This window comes from Sinohyriopsis cumingii, chromosome 6, assembly GCF_028554795.1.
Source record: "Sinohyriopsis cumingii isolate HCF-2022 chromosome 6, ASM2855479v2, whole genome shotgun sequence".
Classification (NCBI taxonomy): domain Eukaryota; kingdom Metazoa; phylum Mollusca; class Bivalvia; order Unionida; family Unionidae; genus Sinohyriopsis; species Sinohyriopsis cumingii.
In genome coordinates this window covers 55491204-55511176 of record NC_142966.1, presented here as the reverse complement: position 1 = coordinate 55511176, position 19973 = coordinate 55491204, and the positions used below count along the sequence as shown (strand labels likewise).

At 35.3% G+C, this 19973-nt stretch overlaps 1 protein-coding gene across 5 annotated transcripts in view; it reads right to left on the bottom strand.

Moving 5' to 3' along the window:
* LOC149796968 (uncharacterized) overlaps window positions 1-19973 on the bottom strand; it is a 167933-nt gene that overhangs the window by 92343 nt on the left and 55617 nt on the right. The window contains exon 1 of one of the 5 annotated variants that reach the window (XM_089961655.1): window positions 19515-19762. The exons of 3 other annotated variants lie outside the window; for them this stretch is intronic. The gene's annotated coding sequence lies outside the window, so the exon portion shown is untranslated. Of the gene's footprint in view, window positions 1-4446; window positions 4808-19514; window positions 19763-19973 lie in introns of those variants that run through there. One more of the 5 variants, XM_089961654.1, reaches the window with a different exon arrangement.

Genomic DNA, 19973 nt, shown 5'->3' with positions numbered 1-19973 from the left:
GACACACCATGGTAGCTGACAGATGCTAATCCGATGGCGATGGTAGGATCTGAACCCATATCCATTCAGTTGCAAGTCCATCACACCCAACCAATTAGCCACCACAGCTCTCCAAATATGTACATTAATTTTTTGGGAAGTGAACCATACTATATGTGAAGTGGCAAATTTTATGTCGATCTAACAAGAATACATTAGTTGAGACCAGAGAACCATTAATTAGATTTATGGAGACAAGCGTGTATCATATCGCCATACTACTGCGTACGGTAATGTCCTTTAGAGGGAGAATTCTGTTCCTAATTAAACATTTGTTTATACAGCAGCCAGGCGGACAATTTAGGACAAGGAAAACTTCATTTTCATGGTAAAGTTGTCACAAATTGAGAGAACGCAGAAACTCTGTTACTCAAACTACCAGGTCAAGTTGACCCTGACTTTGGCGCCTCTGGAAAAAGGCGGCAGAGATATTTGATTCTGATTGGTTACGTTAAATGAGAGGGCATGTTCCAACACAAAATTTCATAGGTTTTAATATCGCCCACTTAGAATTTTAATCAGTCTAAGCTTTTCCTGCAAGAGGAGACCCAAAAACTAGGACTCCGGGAATTTGCAAGAAATTTCCGTAAAACAACTGTTGTCCAAACGGGACGATTGTCGAAAGGAACCGACGAACTAATTTACCCATTAGAGGGAGGAACGTTGAAAGCAAAGGTAGTGTGACAATTCCATGTAATTTGTTGATGCCATATATAATGCTTTGCTGAAGTTATTTACTTGTAGTTGCATGAATCTTTTTTTCTACATTCATGTAATAATTTGCTTTATGAAGTATAACTGTTGAGTTTATACATAGGAAGTCGTACATAGTCTTCTTTAGATAAGTTTGACGAATTGTTTGAATTTGTCGTCTTGTTTGCATAAGAGTTATGTTCTCAGAATTTAATGCATTACATTAGTTAATTTGATTACGAGAATCCGTGTGAATTCGTCAAATTTAGAAGATTTCACATATGATTAAGAATAAGTGTGTATTGACTGAAATGATCGAGTAATTGATTGCTGTGATGTATCCTATTTATTCGCTGTGTAAATTGAGGCTGGCTCAGAACCCCAGGCCTCGCGTATGTGTTAATGTGTAAGGTCAAGGCGTAATGAATTAGCCATTTGACTAACTAGGGTCATTATAGGACATGTGGAGTCAATTGATAGTCTTAGCATCTGTTTAGCACTGATAGTGAAATCTGATAGCAAGGGAGAATAATGAAGAATTAACTGTTTCAGATAGTGAAATCTGATAACAAGGGAGAATAATGAAGAATTAACTGTTTCAGAAATAATGGGAAATTTAGGTTGTCTCTATTTATATTTATTTAAAAGGGAGAAAATAGCTCATGAGACGTATGAGACATATTATCCTGAGACACAATCCTGCGACGTGTTAATTCCTGAAGACGTATTCTGAGAATATCCTGAGACAGATGGTAGAAAGTATCATCCCGAGATCCAAGGGTCTGAACAGCTACAGAGGGAGCAAGCCAATCTGAGGACAAGCAGGTTATGAAATCGTACAAGACGCTGACTTCGATTGTCCACTCGATCCTATGATGAACTAAATCTATCAGTAAACAGCTCGACTATTTTATTTAGATCTATTTGCGTTTTCTTTGTATTTAGGTGGAAGTTTAAATTTCTAAAAGCAGAGTATATTCCTGATGTAATGAATTTTCACAGTGTTTGTATGTAATTGATTAAATTGTTTGTTTACATGTACAGGGGCTCGTGTTGGTTTGTTCTATATACCTGCTCAGATCTCTATCTATTTCACCTATAAGTTTCACCACTTATATTTACAATTACTCGAACCGGGCAATAACATCGAGGGCGGTCAACCCCTAGATAACGAAAACCAAATTTTGGAGGGACAATCCCCCGTTTTAACACTATCACATGCTGTTACATATGGAATATGTAGACAATGAATATAACTTGAAACACAGGCAGCTAGAACATAAAAAGGTCATAGGAAAGAATTATCTAGCAATTTTTGGGAAGAACTGATAAGCAAGAAAGGAAAAGAATAAATATATACATGAATGTCCCACATCCCCACCAATATTATTCAATTTAAGGGTAATTTTAATCTACTAGGTGCCATAACTCATCTGCTTATTGAAAATGATAAAACTGAATTTGACCTCAGTTCTCTTAATTTCATATCTCTACTAAGTTTTGTTTTAATTTATAAAGTCCTTACAAAGTTAATCAGCTGAAATAAAATTTGTGAGAATGTAAAGTGGTGTGATGGGCATGGGTACCATTACGTCCCCTCCAAAAATATGGGTGGGAGTGGAGAGAGGGCAAAAAAAAAAAATCAGATGGTAGCTGATGTACTTCACAGCTTGTAATATGATGGAGTTGCTTGTACTGATTTTAAAAAAATTATCTGAAGACCTTATAGCTTAAATTCCTTCACATAATTTGCAACATGAGTAGTTACCTGCACACCACTAAACTATCCATTCTACAAATAATTTCCCAGACAAGTTATGGCAACTCTTATCCTGATATCCAGTTGAGGTCAAACAAACTGCAATTGCAGAAAACTAATCAGAGAAAAGTTAATGATCTGCTAGACAAAATTCACAGATTTTTATTATAACACGTTTAGGCAGGGCAAGAGTGAGTGTTATCTCTTATGCTTTATACAGTATCTGTTACATCTGGCTGAAATTTATGGCCAAGTTTTGGCTAGATCTAAAGTCTCCCAATCTTCATGTTTTAGCCAATGAGTAATGACCAAGACTTAATAAATTACTCCCTCTTTATAATGATGTCCACTGGAAACACCGAACACCTTAAAGTGAGACCAATTTACAATGAAGTATATAATATAATACTCTCTCATTATAGTACTTTACACTGAAGCCATATATCATACTGCCTTATAGTGAGGTCACCTCATAATGAAGTAATTGATACAGTATTCCCTCATTATAATGATGTCCACTATAGACATAGAGTATAATGCCTCATAGGATGACCACCTTATAATTATGTACATTAAACATAAAATTTTACTATCACTTAATAATGTGAGATCTATAACTGTATCCATCTTGTAATAAGAGAATGCTGTAATGTTTCATGCCATAGTACAGGTCATCACTGTTCACCAAGAGTTGTTGTTGTTGTAGAGTTTAACGCCATTTTTCGGCACACATGGTGGCCAGTATTAATGGTGGAGGAAGAACACAGGAAAACCCTGGAAAGAACCACCGACCCAAGAGAAGCTACTGGCAAGCTTTCTCACATACCCACATAGGCTGAATGTGAGACTCGAACCCAGGCAGACAGAGGTGAGATGGCAGTGATCCTTAACAGACAGCGCTTTAGACCACTTGGCCACTCGGGGCCCCTGTTCACCAAGAGACAAATGTGAATAAATGATCTAAATGAATATTCTTGACATATTAAGTTTCTGTAACACACACATGACAATGCAAGATTCTAATTTTTATGTTACACAATACCTAAAACAGATCAAATGTTGAGGGAACAAAATCTTGCGACACCATCTGAATGTCTTCTGGATGCAGTGGATAGCTCAACTACACAGAATCTAGACTGACTGACTCTTTGAATTAAAGTCGTTTTCGTCCTTTCGAACATGTACGTAGTGTTATCATCTGATTTTTTAACAAGGCTAATAGTCATCCTCCTCCTATAATTTATGTAAAATATTGTAGGGTCTATTTTACAACTGAAAATTTAGGAGGTAGATTTCAAGATATAAAAAAAGGGGAAAAGTTTCAGAAAAAAACAGAAAGGATTTAATAAATCACTAACACTTTGGTCCAAAAATAATACTGATGTCATGTGATATGTGAGAAATTAGCACAAATTCTGCACATGCACATCCTTGAAAAGGTTCTGAAAAATAAGTTAAAGCTTGCCATTCTTAATGACATGTTTTGAGGTTCAGAAGTGGGTGGGTGTTACTGTCCAATCCATTTTTCTTTCAAAAGGCATAATATTTCTGTTTATCAAAACAACTACTAGTATTAGCCCCCATTCCCCACTGCCAAATTCTTGATCCTTTACAATATTTCCTGATCTTGATATTCTCTTTTTCCCTGAAGAAATCTGTTTTTCTTACCTATTCAACTTGAATCCACAATCTGTGATAAGTTTTCACCCTCTACACCAGTCTCTCTCTCTCTCTCTCTCTCTCTCTCTCTCTCTCTCTCTCTCTCACTCTCTCTCAACTTGAATCCACAAATCTGTGATAAGTTTTTACCCTCTACACCGGTCTCTCTCTCTCTCAACTTGAATCCACAATCTGTGACAAAGTTTGTCACCCTCTACAACATTCTCTCTCTCTCTCTCTCTCTCTCTCACACACACACACACACACACACACACACACACCAATGACCCACTAACCTGTGACCTGGAATGACACCAGCCAATACAATACACAACAAATCCAGCACTGATATATGTTCTGTGTTCTGAGCATCACTCGTGCATGCAGTTCATGCTGCTGGCTGCATGTTGTGGTACATCCTAAGGAGTCTGAGAGCTGTATAGCATGGACTGACCTAATGTTGTTTCAACTCCGTCAGCCTGGGCCTCTCCCAAGCCACATCCATTATAGTAGTCTATCAAACCTGCCCGTATCTTGCACTGTATGTAACACTACGTGCTATGCTAGTGGGTGTGGCCAATCCACATGTACATCAGCCACCAGACACTTTGTTCTGTACTCAGCCTGCCACTAACAGTAAATTGCTTGATTGTACTCTGTGTTCCTCTCTGATACACACCCAGCTATATATTAAAGCTCACAACACAAACAGTGAGTCTACTTTAATTGAAGACATTTTAAACTTTATGATAGTTTTCATCAGAATAAAAGCATGAAAAGTGCAGCTCATCTTGAGGTTTTACATGAATACATATCTAGCCAGAGTTAAGAATACTCAGAAAAGAGTGGTCTTGTCAAGTAAGGGCATTTTAAAAAAATAAATTAAAAAAAATTGAACTTCGATCTGTAAATAACAATTAAAATTGCAATTTCTTTCTGATAAAGTATGAAAATCTACAAATTTGTAAAAACTATGCAAATGCCTAAATTATCACAAAACACATAAGAAAATAAAATATACATGTATTAACTTCAGTCATCAAAAATGTTAATTAATCATGTTTTCAAAACAAAACATTAATTAATATTATATTTATGTCAATTAGACTTTTTTTTACTAAACCTTTATGCCTCACATTTAAAACCTATAAATGAAAATGGAAGCTACCCCACACAGGCAATGAATTATGCATAAAATGTCTGATCTATATAAACAAAACACATGAGAGATCACCAATACGGTCCAGAGCCAAAAGTAATTCAGGTTTATCGTTAAAAAAACATGACCATCAAACCTGACTGAGAAGAAAAGCTCAGATTAATATGGTGTTTCCAAAGCAACTTATACAGTGCATGCCCCTTTGATTGATCATTTTGACGCCTGTTTCTTTTAAAACTGAGTCTGGGTCTGTCCAGTTTGTTAGGAGCAATCAGTAGAACAACATAAACCCTGAAGCAGTCAATTATCTTGGAAAATCACCTGACTCATGCAAACAGGTTATATGACTTCTAGTACAATTTGATCTTCTACTCAAAACTTGTACAAACACTAAATTCTGATTATTTTTACGTTTCATTTCATAAACATCTGCAAATTTTAGTTTTGATTTGAATGTTTGGACTCTTGAGTACTATATATACTGTAGTCACTTATAAGTCAAGGCAAACTGCAAACAATAAAGATCCTTATCTGCCATAGCATAAGGCAACTGCAGATCAGGGTTTATGTTGTTTGTTCTACTGATTATTCCTAACAAACTGCACAGACCCGGATCTGCTGGCAACTTTTCACAATGGCAGGTCTCGGTCTGTGCAGTTTGCAATGCGACTCCACTTATAAGTGAGTATGGATGGTAAAATATACTAAAATAAAGATCATCAACACTGGAACTGCCAGAATTTTTGCTATCTGAATGCACTATCCCTCACACACATTGCTATAAAATCCAACAATCATTCCTGCAATGTTACATCTATTCTCTACATTATTAAATCACCTTAATCTTCGATTAAAGCAAACCATGGCTTCCTATCAAATATCTGATCCTGTAATATGCACATTCAGTGAACCATTCTTTAGCAGACATCAAATAAAAGGACACTTCTGAATAAAGGATATAATTTTTCATTTCATAACCATATGAACCTCAAATAAAGGACACCTGCCCACATAATGCAAATGTGTGAGGTCTGTTGAGTGTACCTGATAGACATATTTCAATGTGCTGTTATTTATTAACTTCCCAACACATGTATGTCTACAAACAACTTGTTAGGCTATAATCTGATGAAATGAGTGATTTAGTGAGCTGTTGTAGCTTAGTTCACAGAACAAAAACGTGTATATATTGAAGGGCTGCAGGTTCAATACCTGCCCATACCAATATGGCTTGACTACATCAGCCATGTCCTTGGGAAAGGTACTTTGCTCTTATTTCTCTGCAAAATATAGCCAAATAACAAGCTCAAATGGCTATTAAACATCAACCAACAACAGTCTGCATTTTCTAGGACTTTAAATACCACACATACTCACTTATAAGTTCAAACCAGCTGCAAACTGCACAGACCCAGATCTGCCACCACATAATGCATCAGCACATCTGGGTCTGTGCAGTTTGTTAGGTGTAATCAGTAGACCAACAAAGACCCTGGTCTGCAGGTGCGTTAGGCTATGGCATATCTGGATGATCATTGTTCGTAGTTTGACTTGACTTATAATGGAGTATATATGGTAATACCCACATAGGTGTTGCTGAATCTTTTGCCACCAGTGTTGTAATGCTGCAGCAGCTGACACAGAAGCACTAATGTACATAGGCTTGGTTCTAGAGGGATGTTCAGTATCACAATCAAGTGATGGGCACCAAAACACACCCCAAGTAGGTGGGGCTTCTGAGGTCAATGCAGACATTTCTGTAACCAAAGTGTCTGAAAACTCTCAATGTTAAATTTCATTAGGTACAAAGCAATATGCTCATAAGCTGCACAAGCAAGTTCACACTATAGAATTAAAAGTCAAATATCTGCTAAAAGGGCATTATTCACATTAAAAGGTTGCTTATGGTATAATTTTGTTATTTTCAATTTTTCAGTAATTTTGTTTTCTCTGAAAATGAGGTATGAAAATTTTAAATTCTCACAGCCTATATTCATAACATTCCACAGCCTGTTAAAAAATGCAACAAAAATACTGGTTTGCACTAGATTATAGAGCCAACAATTTAAAAACTAGTGAAAACTTTGCCTTTAAAGATGATCTTAAAGTCTGAAGCAGTAGTTAAAAAGACTCGAATGAATATCATGGCAATAACTTTAGAACAATTTGGAAGTGTATTGACTGATACTGCATTCTACCTACCGTATATATTCACTTACAAGTTGAGTCAAACTGTAAACAACAAAGATCATGATCTGTCATAGCATAATGCATCTGCAGACCAGGGTCTATGTTGTTTGTTCTACTGTTTACTCCTAACAAACTGCACAGACCCGGATCTGCTGGCACATTATGTGATGGCAGATCTGGGTCTGTGCAGTTTGCAGTTGGACTCGATTTAGGGGTCTGTTGGACATAACATACATGTATAATGAAGACCCAAAGGATTAAGTCTGGAAACTTAGAAACATTCCAATTATTTGACTCATTTTTGGGGTGGGATTTTTTTAGGAGGAGGGCATGTGCAGGCACATCCACACCTAGATCTGCCCCTAGCATTAAGGAACATATAACGTTTGTAAGTATTGGTGAAATATGGTCCAAGATAATGAGGATGAATAGCTGAAATACAAAAGAGTCACCGAAGACTGAAGATTATGTCACAATGACCTGCTTTTGGTATGGTTAAGAATCTCTCTTAGCGATGCTTTCACATACCAATTTTCATGAGTTAGGTGAAAAAGGCTCAAGACATTCAGAAGTATTGAACGGAGAAACTAAAATACAAAAGTTTAAAGCATGAAAATGGGCTCACATTAACCCAACTTTTATATGGTGGAGTTACTTTTGCTGATATGTATCCACGTACCAAGTTTTCAAGACCATAGGTGAAATATGGTCCAAGACAGTAAGGGTGCATTGGAAATAGCTTAAAATGCAAAATACACTCAAGCATGAAAATTATGTAAATGTGACCTACTTTTTGGTATGGCTGAGTTGCTCTCCTATGGATGCATCGACATACCAATTTTCATGAAATAGGGGCTGAGATTTTGAGAGCATGATGAAAAGAACTGTAAATAATGTCACTCGTGTAAAAACTGGGTCATTAACCAAGTTTTTGTATGTTTGAGTAGCTCTCCTTGACATATTCAGCAGACCAAGTTTTGAGACTTTAAATGAAATTAAATAATTGTTGAGGATGTAATGAACAGATTGTTGAAAATAAAGACACTCAAGGCAAGAAAATTGGGTCACATTAAGTTTTGGTGTTGTGGAGTAACTTTCATGGAGGTCTCTCTACATAAGAATTTGTCATGAGTGTAGAAGAATAGTGTCAAAGATACTGAGGGGGCAATTAATGGACAGCAAAAAATGCAAACGTCACTCAAGCACAAACACAGGGTCACAAAAACCAGGATATTGTATGACTAAGTTTAATTCAATTAGATGTATCCACATACCAGTTTCCATGAGATTATGCAAATAAATGAATGAACAAATACAAATATACTTTCAAACACATGAGCAAAAATAGAAGATATCCCCTTGCTGAATTGTGTTCATGCGGGCATAAAAAAAATGCATGAACCAACAAGCAATAGTGCCAATAATAATAATATTTTGTTTATAGAGGATTGCTTATTTAGTCAAAACTATGTTCCTCTGAGGCCCTCTTAGGAAAGTGTATGTACATCCTACAACAATTTAATTAACATGTCTTTAATAATTTAAATACTAATTATATTATTAACACACACAGGCTCAAGAGATCTTTGCTTAAAATACTGTAATAGCTTCCATAGATTTTACAAGCAATGGAAGATTATTCCAAATAAATGAAATCAATGAAAGTTCTTATATGACAGGCATGTGCAACCTAGCCTGCACCACACCTTTATCTGGTATACAGCATGTTTTGTAGGTACATTACAAAATTGCTATCCAGCATGAGCCTGGAGGAAGTTACACATGCCTGCTATATGATGGTGACCTCAACTGGGAAAGTGCTGAATAAGGTCTGAATGAATCCTGTAGGTACTATTATGATACAGCTCCATGTAGACATTTATGTACATGGAAAACAATTCTTTATGACACTGCTAAGCCACTGTAGTTCCATACCTAATGCTTTTCATGAATAATCAATAAATTATTTCAAATAACATGTGCTGCCCATTTCTGAAGTTATAAATCCTTTCAAGCTAAGACTTGGCACAGGTTGCCCCCAAATAGCTGAACACTAATCTGGAGTCCGACTTGTGCATTGTAATATGGAATAAGACTTTATGTAGGAAAATATTTATTGATTCTACCAAGCAGTGAAATTTTAGATGACAGAACTTTACAAATATTGTCAATCCCATTGTAAATTAATATCTATAAATACAATTAAATGCTTGTCATCTTTGATATTTTCCAAATGATGATTATTTCTTGCCAAAAATAGTTTCAGATTCCTTATGTATTTCTGGTTATGTCCCCTGTATCATCCATTTCATTATCACCTTTAGTTTTGTTTTGCTGTGCCCAACTCTTAATTCTAGTAAAGTCCATGTCTACTGGTAATCTTGCATGGATAACCATGAACCCAAGATAAAAAGCTTGCTTTAATTTCATGACTCTACATACTTCAAACATCAGATCAGCATAACGTATATAACTTGGAAAAATATGTTGAATGAAAATTTCACAAGCAAGTTTTGTTACATGAAGCCCATTACTGAAGAGTTCCAACCCTCACAGAGAACAAATCACAGTGATGAGGTGGTATTGTGCCAAATGGACACACATACCCAACTCATGCAACCCTCCTGACGGGTGCTTAGCTTAACCAAGCACATACTCTGCCAGTGTCTACAATGTCCAGTAACAGTCAAACACATTTTTGTAAAGTGTATTGACTTCCACTCAATTAAGGAATTTCATGATGATTTACCACCTGGAGAATCTTTGTTTGAAGGAATGCAATTTATATATCTGGATCTTATTTCTGTAAGGTTTTGCACCTTTCATTTTATAAACATTTTACAGAATTTTAAAATATTTAAATTTTATCTTGTAGAACTTTATATTTATGAAGGGTCTGATCATCTTCAAGATTTTTTGTTCAATTCTTTACTTTAAATTATTTTACTTTACTTTTAATTGGCACCATATTGCCACCGTTGTACTGCTGTACCGTTAAATACTAATACATACATACATACATACATACATACATACATTATAACATACATACATACATACATACAGTACAGGGGCCCCGAGTGGCCGAGTGGTCTAATGCACTCTACGTTACGGATCACTGCCATTTCACCTCTGTCTGCGTAGGTTAGAGTCTCGGATTCGGCCAATGTGGATATGTGAGAAAGCTTTCCAGTAGCTTCTCGAGGGTCGGTGGTTCTTTCCGGGGTTTTCCCGGGTTCTTCCTCCACCATTAATACTGGCCGCCATGTATAGCCTATCGTGTGCTGAAAAATGGCGTTAAACCCAACAACAACAACATACAGTACACTGATCATAACAAAAGAAACATGCAATCTGAAGGCGAGTTTTCAGACTCAGATGGGTCTGGGATTATAAGAAACAACTCAAGCAACTCCTTGTACAGCAGATTCAGTCTTAAAAGACCACCTCTTCTGCCAAAAAACCATGCTCTCTCAAGATTGTGGTCTCTCAAGACAGGTCATAACACCATATAATCAATAAATATGTGCAGTTGGAATCTGTTCTCTCGAGACAGGTGGCCTATCACTGCAGTATTCTTTCAAGACAGGTTTACTTTATACATTCTACTTCAGTTTCTTTTTTTGCACTGGGTTTAAGTTTTTAATCAAAACTTAAGTTCCAACATTTCACCAGCAGGATTGTGTTATTTACAGAAGAATCCAGGAATGTTTTGTTGGCATGATAGTTTTAGTTTTACTTAAACATTCAACACTAGGGGAATCTACGCTAAGTGTGATTAAGCATCAGGTATGAATGTGAAAGATGGGCTCCGAGTGAACATTTCAGAAAATAGAAACATTCACCTAATTTTTTACTTCAAATGATATATTAGTTTAACCAGTCAGATTTTCTTTACATTTTATCTATGGAAAAATTGTTTTTAGGAGCAGGTATAGGGCAAAAACATCGAGCATTCATGCCAGTCCAAAAACCAAGTCTTAAGTGTGTTCAGAACAAGTCTGGCTTAAAAATATGATATAATCATCAACTACACCAAATGAGAATTTTATATGGGATTGTATGAAATGATAAAATCCTAGTCTTTACTGCAAAGATTTAAATTTAAACAGACAAGATACATATAGAAAAGCAGAATTTTGTGAAAACTGTGGAGCGTAACCAAATAGAGGGTCCCAAGAAAAATTACTTGATGTAAATTAACTGGGTTACCTTCTTTAAAAAATAAAATTACTGTAATTGAGGGAAACAAGTTAGACTGATTACTTTAAACAAATTGGGTTTCCCTGTCTAAAAGAAGACTTTGTTATAATATAGGACCCCAAGGGAGATTACTGTAAATTAATTGGATTAGCCTCTTTAAATAGTGACTTTTTTTAAAGTAGGTGGAACTTAGTATTTTAATGTATTTTTATTATCAAGTAGGTGGAACTCAGTTTTCTACACATTAATTATCAAGTAGGTGGAACTTAAGTATTCAACACATATTTCTTATCCAGAAGGTGGAACTTAGTGTATTGAACATAATTACTATCAAGTGGGTACTGGTGGAACTTAGTATTCAAAATGTATTTATTATCAAGTAAATAGGTAGAATTTAGTGTTCTACACATATTTTTTGTCAAGTAAATGGGATTCAGTATTCTTCATGTGTTTATTATCCAGTAGGTGTTACTTGGTGTTCTAAACATATTTACTATCAAGTGGGTAGAACTTTGTATTCAACATGTATTTATTATCAAGTAGGTGGAACTAAGTATTCAACACATATTTATTATCAAGTACTGGTGGAAATTAGTATTCTACATGTATTTATTTTCAAGTAGGTAGAATTTAGTGTTTTACATATATTTTTTATTAAGAAGGTGGAACGTGGTATTATACACATTTATTATCCAATAGGTGAAATTCAGTATTCTACATGTATTTAAATTAAGTAGGTGGAACTTTGTGCTCTAAATGTATTTATTTTCAAGTACAGTAGGCGGAATTTTGTATTCTATATGTAATTTATTATCAAGTAGGTGGAACTCAGTATTCTACATGTAAATATTATCAAGTAGGTGGAACTTAGTATTCCACACTTATTAAACAAGGTGTGAAAAACCTAACGCCTACTGGCTGATCTCCCAGTGAAAACATTCTTATAAAAATGGCCTCCCTCTGTGGCAAGTTTACATTATTTGATGATAAATAGACTAAATACCAGTAATTTGGTTCCCTACCCACATCATCTATAAGCTCTGATTACAAATTAGTGGCCTGCTTTGTTCAAGTATCACTATACACTTAGGCAAGGCAAAAGTGACTGTGTTGTCAGCTAGATTCAGAGACCTGCACTTATATGTTGGTAGGAAACAATTAGAATTCATTTGTAATTTTCTGTATAAGTGACAGGCTTATTAACTCCAGATTGATACAGTAATAAAATTACCTTAATTGTGTTTGTGAGGTGTCTGTCTTACAAGGTGGCCAGTATATTATACATACATTCTGCCATCCCCAATCATGACAAAAGACCACATGACCAAATTGAGTTTATTATAATGAAAACTGGTTTACTAAATACATTTTATGAAGGCATTTTATTGTTTTCTCTGCTGGTGACAGGCAGAATGCCACCAAGTCCTCTCCATTCACAGCTGCTGTTGGATCTAATAGAGTACCCCATAACACAAAGTGTGATTCTTAAACAACAGAATAACTTGTAATCATTCAAAAATGACATAAAAATTATTTCCATCATAAATAAAGAAAATTAAAATAGCATCCAATGATGATAACCTCCCTGATCAAAAGCTTACATTTAACAGAACCAACAGGAATTATGCAGCATGTCTAATTCCTTTATCATAATGCTAGCAGTGCAAAGTAGATTTGTCATTACTGCCAGAGAAAAGTCATACAAGGTCACTCTGCTATCGCCCAAGAAAAACAATTAAGAAATTAACTATTAGTTGCCTATTTTTACTGGTCAATTACAGAGTCACTTAATTATAAAAAGCAACCAGTCAATCAATTTCTTGTACTTTTTGCAGTGTGGTCTCTACCTTAAGGGGATATAAGAGCCATAAGGCTTGTCCTGAGATACTCAAACATGTGGGGTTTCTACCTTAAGGGGACAGTAATTTTATAACGCTTGTTCCAAGATACATGAACATATGGGGTTCCTATTGCAAGGGGATAGAGGTGTTTCAAGGCTTGTTCCAGAATATCTTTAACATATTTTAATATGTCTCAATGTGGGAATACATTGATTTTCGCTAGCCAAGGTTCCGATATCCCCATCTACACCTCGGTGTATCGAGCAGATATTTCTGTGCTTCAGGTCTGTGAATTTGACTGGATGTTGCAGCAAGCCATCGCATCAAATTAAATTTAAGTTGTTAAAATCTGAACACTATTCCTACATGATCAAGATGAGGGGAGCATACAACTTGAATGGACTGATAAATAAGCAATATTCCAATGCTGGTCTGTTTGCACAAATACCTTTCACTAAATACACCTGTAATGGTGTCTCTCCAGTCCATGGTCATACTTTCAATGTTAAAGTTACAAAGTATCCATTTTAGGTCAATCACCCAATCATTTTCGGCCGATGTACACTGCACCACACTACTGGTAAGCTGGCATTACATACTAAGGGAGGCAACTCATGAAATCCAATAGATGTCGCTACGGCAACACACAAATATATCTGTTCGATCCACCTTGGTGTAGACAGGGTTATCACATTGGAACCTTGGCTAGTGAAGATGGAATACATTGGATATCATACTTGATACAGTCATTGGCTGTTGTACTGCAATTGAATTTTCATTCTCATTTTCAATTTCTGCAACTCTTGTTAGTGCTTTCCACTTCTACACACATTTTGTCTGTACATGCACACAATTTTTATCTTTTCTGGAAGCCTAAAATTATCTTGTGTCTACCTGGTACAAAACTGACAATTATGGTAAATTAATTGGTTCCCCCATCCAAAGGACAAATCTTAAAATAATGCCACATAATACACAATTTTGATTGTTCATAAATTTTCACAATGTATACTTGCTTATGAAACGAATCTAACTGCAAACTGCACAGATCCAGATCTGCTGTTGCATAATGTGCTGACATATCTTGATCTGTGCAGTTTGTTAGGAGTAATCAGTAGAAGAAACATAACAGACTCTAATCTGCAAGCACACTATGCAATGGCAGTGCAGGATATTTTGTTGTTTGCATTTTGACTCAACTTATAAGTCAATGGATAGGGTATTCAGTGAAGGATTACACTGTTTTGTAATGGTTCATCAAGTGCACCAAACATTTTTTCTCTCAAATAATAATATTGAATTTCACATGAAATGAATTAGTGGTCAACCCCTTTAAGGTAAATACCTTCCATCTATTAGGTCATGGTTAAAACAGGTTAGAGTGATGATTAATTCATTCAAACTGTTTGTAATGGTCTGTTTATATACAACATCATAAGTTTAATGCAAGACGATGAAAACATTACCATTTTATAACAGTAAAATCTATTCATCCTGGAGTTAAACAAAGATACAAGATGTTGTGTGCTACACAATGAAAGAAGCATTTTCTACAAGAGCTTGACCATGTACATGAAAAGAAATCATGAATATATGAATCTTCATTCTAAAATGTCTTATCATTCAAAACAAAATGTAAGAAAAGGGTTAACATTATGCATATGGTACCAAATTTCTACTAACAAAAAATCACATTTTCAACTTAATGAATAATGGGTGGAGACAACTGGAAGCTATGACAAGGGATATACCTTAGCTATGTGCTACAAATATGAACTTTTTGGTATAGACTATTGTGTAATATAAATAGAATTTAATAGATATTTTCATTCTTTTTCATTTGGATTTCTCCATTGATAGTTTTTGGGACCCTGTGGTGACAATCAGGTTAGAAATTATAAACTGATGAATGAAATAACTAAGTTTTGTGAAGCTTTTAAATCTTTGATACTTTTCAGTTTTAAAGTTGTTAGGAGTGTACAAATAAACATGAAGGTATGCAAATACTACTGGGAGCAAAACTGTTGGGTTTTTATTTTTGAAGCAAATAAAGGACAGAATAGGTGTTGTTTAGTAGCAGATTTTTAAAACTGGTAACCACAAAGTAGGTCAAAAATAACACAAATTTCAGAAATTTCTTGTAAACTGTGACTGTAACATGCATTTGCTTTTGCAGAAAGATTGCTAGCATTTTGTTTTTAATAATAATAATAATAATAATAATAATAATAATAATGAGGACTTTGTACAGCGCCTAATCTTTACAAGCTCTAAGTGCTTTACAACATTAGACAACACCTATAAGATAAAAAACATATAATAATATTCTTGCAAAAACAAACACCATGAAATTAGAAAAACATTAAAAAATAAAAAACATGCTGAGAATATTTCAAGTAGGAAACATTAATAGGTCTTTAAGTTTGTTCTTGCAGTCAAAATAAGTGAGTTTTGAGAGCCCTCTTGAATGTGATCACTGTGTCTTTGTGTCTAAGTTCAGTGGGCAATTCTGGGCCTTGGTATGCAAAAGAACGCTGTCCATATGACTTTGTTTTCATAGTGGGAATAATAAGGCTGTCAAATGTAAAATTGCATTTTCAGTATAGGAATCAGGCCACAAAATTATTAACTGAGCAAGGTCCCAGCCTCAAAAGCAGGGGATACCGTATGTAATACTTGGAGACTGGCTGTTATAACTGCGTGGAATTTTTCTTTTGTAATTTTCTGAGACTTTGATCAGCGCACTGAACTTCTATATGGATTCTATCTTTGCACGCATATCATTTGGATCTGGCTAAAAGTACCCTGTGTGAACCTGAAGACTAAGGTAGTTTTTATTAGCACCTTGCCTTAGCGTCATTTATCTAAAAAAAATGCCATGCAGCATATAATTTTGATGGCTTCGAAGGTTTTGACCTTATTTCTATCAAGAGGTACATATATAGTGTAATGTATCATCTAGTGCACAAAATAGTTTTATTTTCTCAAACATTAATACTGAAGTCTACGGAAAATGAATTAGCATTATCACTCTACCAAACTGAACAATGTAACTCTATGCCTACTAAACACACCGAATCTTATCTACGAAACTAACTGATCCATTTCGACTTTGTTCAAACTTATATTTCATACTGGTTTTGGGACATGCAGCTTACTGCTTGCATATGCCTCTCTAAATCATGATGTTACACTTTGAAACCTGCACTGAACTGCATTATGGTGTTCCTCACCACAGCGTTTGCATATTATCCATGTCTCTGCATATCTCCTCTCCTCGTGATGTTCTATTCAGATGTGGTCTATAATTTTCATGGGAAGTATTATACTCCTAAAGTGCTGGATCAACTCCCATCATATTCTCACTGATACTGTTGTCAACCACTTTTCTACTGGGTCTTCCGGGGGTAAGAAAAGCTACACTGTTGGTATTTCCTTTGTACATCTATGCAGGATGGTAACTTTTTTTCAGCTTCTACTCTTCATCTATTCATAGTTCTGGTGCTACTTTACAGCTAGTCTAGAAAGACCAGCTCCACCATATATCACACGCATAAGTGTTTGTGTGTGCATGGAAGACAATCTGCTTTTAAGTTCATTACATATTTATTTACAGACATGGCATAATTATGCCAGTACTTCAACTGTTCACCTCATGCTGTCTACAATGTATTCATAATATAATCTCATACAGTAAACAGCACATTCTATTCTGGAGAAATTCACCACCTCTGCATTTTGTAACTTACTAGAATTCCTTTATATGCACTGTATACAAATGAAGATGTCCTTAATGGCCATCACTCTCCTGAACTTAGCAATATAGCTCTACTGCAAACTTAACTTGTGACTCTCACCTGCAAAACTAGCTAACTACCAAAACAAAATATTTTTTCACTTTGTGTAAATTTATATTTCAAGTTGAAAACTTACTGATTAACAAACAGATTAAATAAGACTTCTGACAATAATTAAAGTTTCTTATTGTCAACTCAATTTAGAGAAGGACCATGCTTCCCAACAAAGAGCTTGATATTTTGTCCCTAAATTCTGTACACCTAACAGGTATCCCTGACCACATAGGGACTTTAGCTGGTGTGACCATATGGTCTGCATGTCATGGCAACATACCTTTCCAATTGAATTTTCCACCTTCTTGCCTAACACAGGACTTAGTTGCCAATTGCCTATGAGCTCTTCAACTAATACGGCACATGTGTGACACCTTGATCATCTTTGGGCAGCCTGTTTGTGGCACATGTGTGACATCTTGGTCATCTTTGAGCAGCCTGTTTGTGGCACATGTGTGACACCTTGGTCATCTTTGGGCAGCCTGTTTGCGACACATGTGTGACATCTTGGTCATCTTTGGGCAGCCTGTTTGCGGCACATGTGTGACATCTTGGTCATCTTTGGGCAGCCTGTTTGCAGCACATGTGTGACATCTTGGTCATCTTTGGGTAGCCTGTTTGCAGCACAAGTGTGTCATCTTGGTCATCTTTTGGGCCGCCTGTTTGGGATCTTGCCCATATGGCAAGTACATCCTCAGATGTTCCTGAGCGCACTTGCTCTAACAACATAACAGTAAGAGTTGATCTTAGAACACAAAACATGGCACTTCAACACTCAGCATGTTCTGCCACTTTGTTCTTGTCATCTCCTGATTCAGAGGTGGTGTGAGATCTGAAGATGAGAACTAGGTTCTTGACATTTCTTGAACAAAGTTCTTCATGTTAGGGTGCAAAGGACAAAACAAACACTTTTCTCATGTCAAGAATGTTGTTCTTGAGTCTCAACCAAAGACACACCTTGTCATCTAACACTGCTTCTATAGTATGGCAGATACTTGTAACTACCTGCACACAAATGGAATACAAATCTACATGCTTTGTAAGACTTAGCTAAATCATCATCTTTTTTATAATAAAGTTTAAAGCAATATCTTCATTTTCCAAATTATTACAAAACTATACCATTCCCAAAAGCTCTCTTTGTGATAATTTTTACAAAACTTGAAGTTAGAATGGTCTGCAGGATGAGTTTCCTCTGGCCCTCCGCTTTATATTTGGACATGTAACATTTAACATATATATCCAAATACCAAAAATGGGGTGAGGAGGGTCAGAGAAAACTTAGACTAGTAAAGTATATTTTCAGTGAAATTGGGTCAGAAATGGTCCTGCAGTCTTGGAGAAGTCAAAAATAGCAAATATTTGAGACCTGATATTGTCGCATTTTCAACCATCAAACATTTGAAGTTTAGTCACTAAAACTATGTGCATGCATTAAAAAACCTCATTATTTTAACGAAACTGAATATATTACATGTATGTAATAAACAGGCATTTGGTTTTATGTAAAAATTGTTCATCTGCAGTTTTAATGATTTCACATACCTGGTACTTTCATTAACTCGATTTCAAAATCCTGCATTCTAAACTAAGAGCTGATATGTGTCCTTGAAACTCAATGTATCAAAAGATTTGTGCTGTTCCTCCTCAGATATAAATAATTTCTTTTTGTATGGTAATTAATATCATGCGTGTCAAATAATTACTTTTTGTATAGTAATTAATATCATGGGTGTCATATAATTACTTTTTGTATAGTAATTAATATCATGGGTGTCAAATAATTACTTTTGTATAGTAATTAATATCATGGGTGTCATATAATTACTTTTTGTATAGTAATTAATATCATGGGTGTCATATAATTACTTTTTGTATAGTAATTAATATCATGGGTGTCAAATAATTACTTTTGTTGAATAATATTATCATTGGTGTCAAATGCACGATTCATGGTTATGCATTTTTTAACACCAGCCACACCACCAGTGCAATATGTATTGAATATAACTGGCAAACACAGAAAATCAGTCTTCAAAATTCTTTACAATACGATCTAAATTTACATGCATTGAGAAATATTACTATTACTAATATTATTTTGTAAAATATACACATACCTCAACAGTTCCCACCAAACAATAATCCTGGCAGCAAAGTCCAAAACTGTAAATCTTGGACACACTTCACTACTATGAAAATATAACAAGTGATCTTTATCTTGCCTTTAAATTTAACCACTGTTCAGAGAAAGACCTACATGTTACCGACAATTCAATATAAGGAAGGTGCAATCAGCACATTGTCATAGACAGGAGTGGCTGGCTGATTAGTAGAATGATTACAGTAAAACACAGCCCAGCAAAGCCACACCTTGCCTGTTAGGCTGCCACTCCCTCCAACACTGAAATAATACTAGTTGATCTGGAGCCAAAACCTGCTGGGCACATACATTATTACAGCAAGTACATGCTAGAGTAAAACACACTGTAATATATATATATATATATATATATATATATATATATATATATATATATATATATATATATATATATATATATACACACACACACACA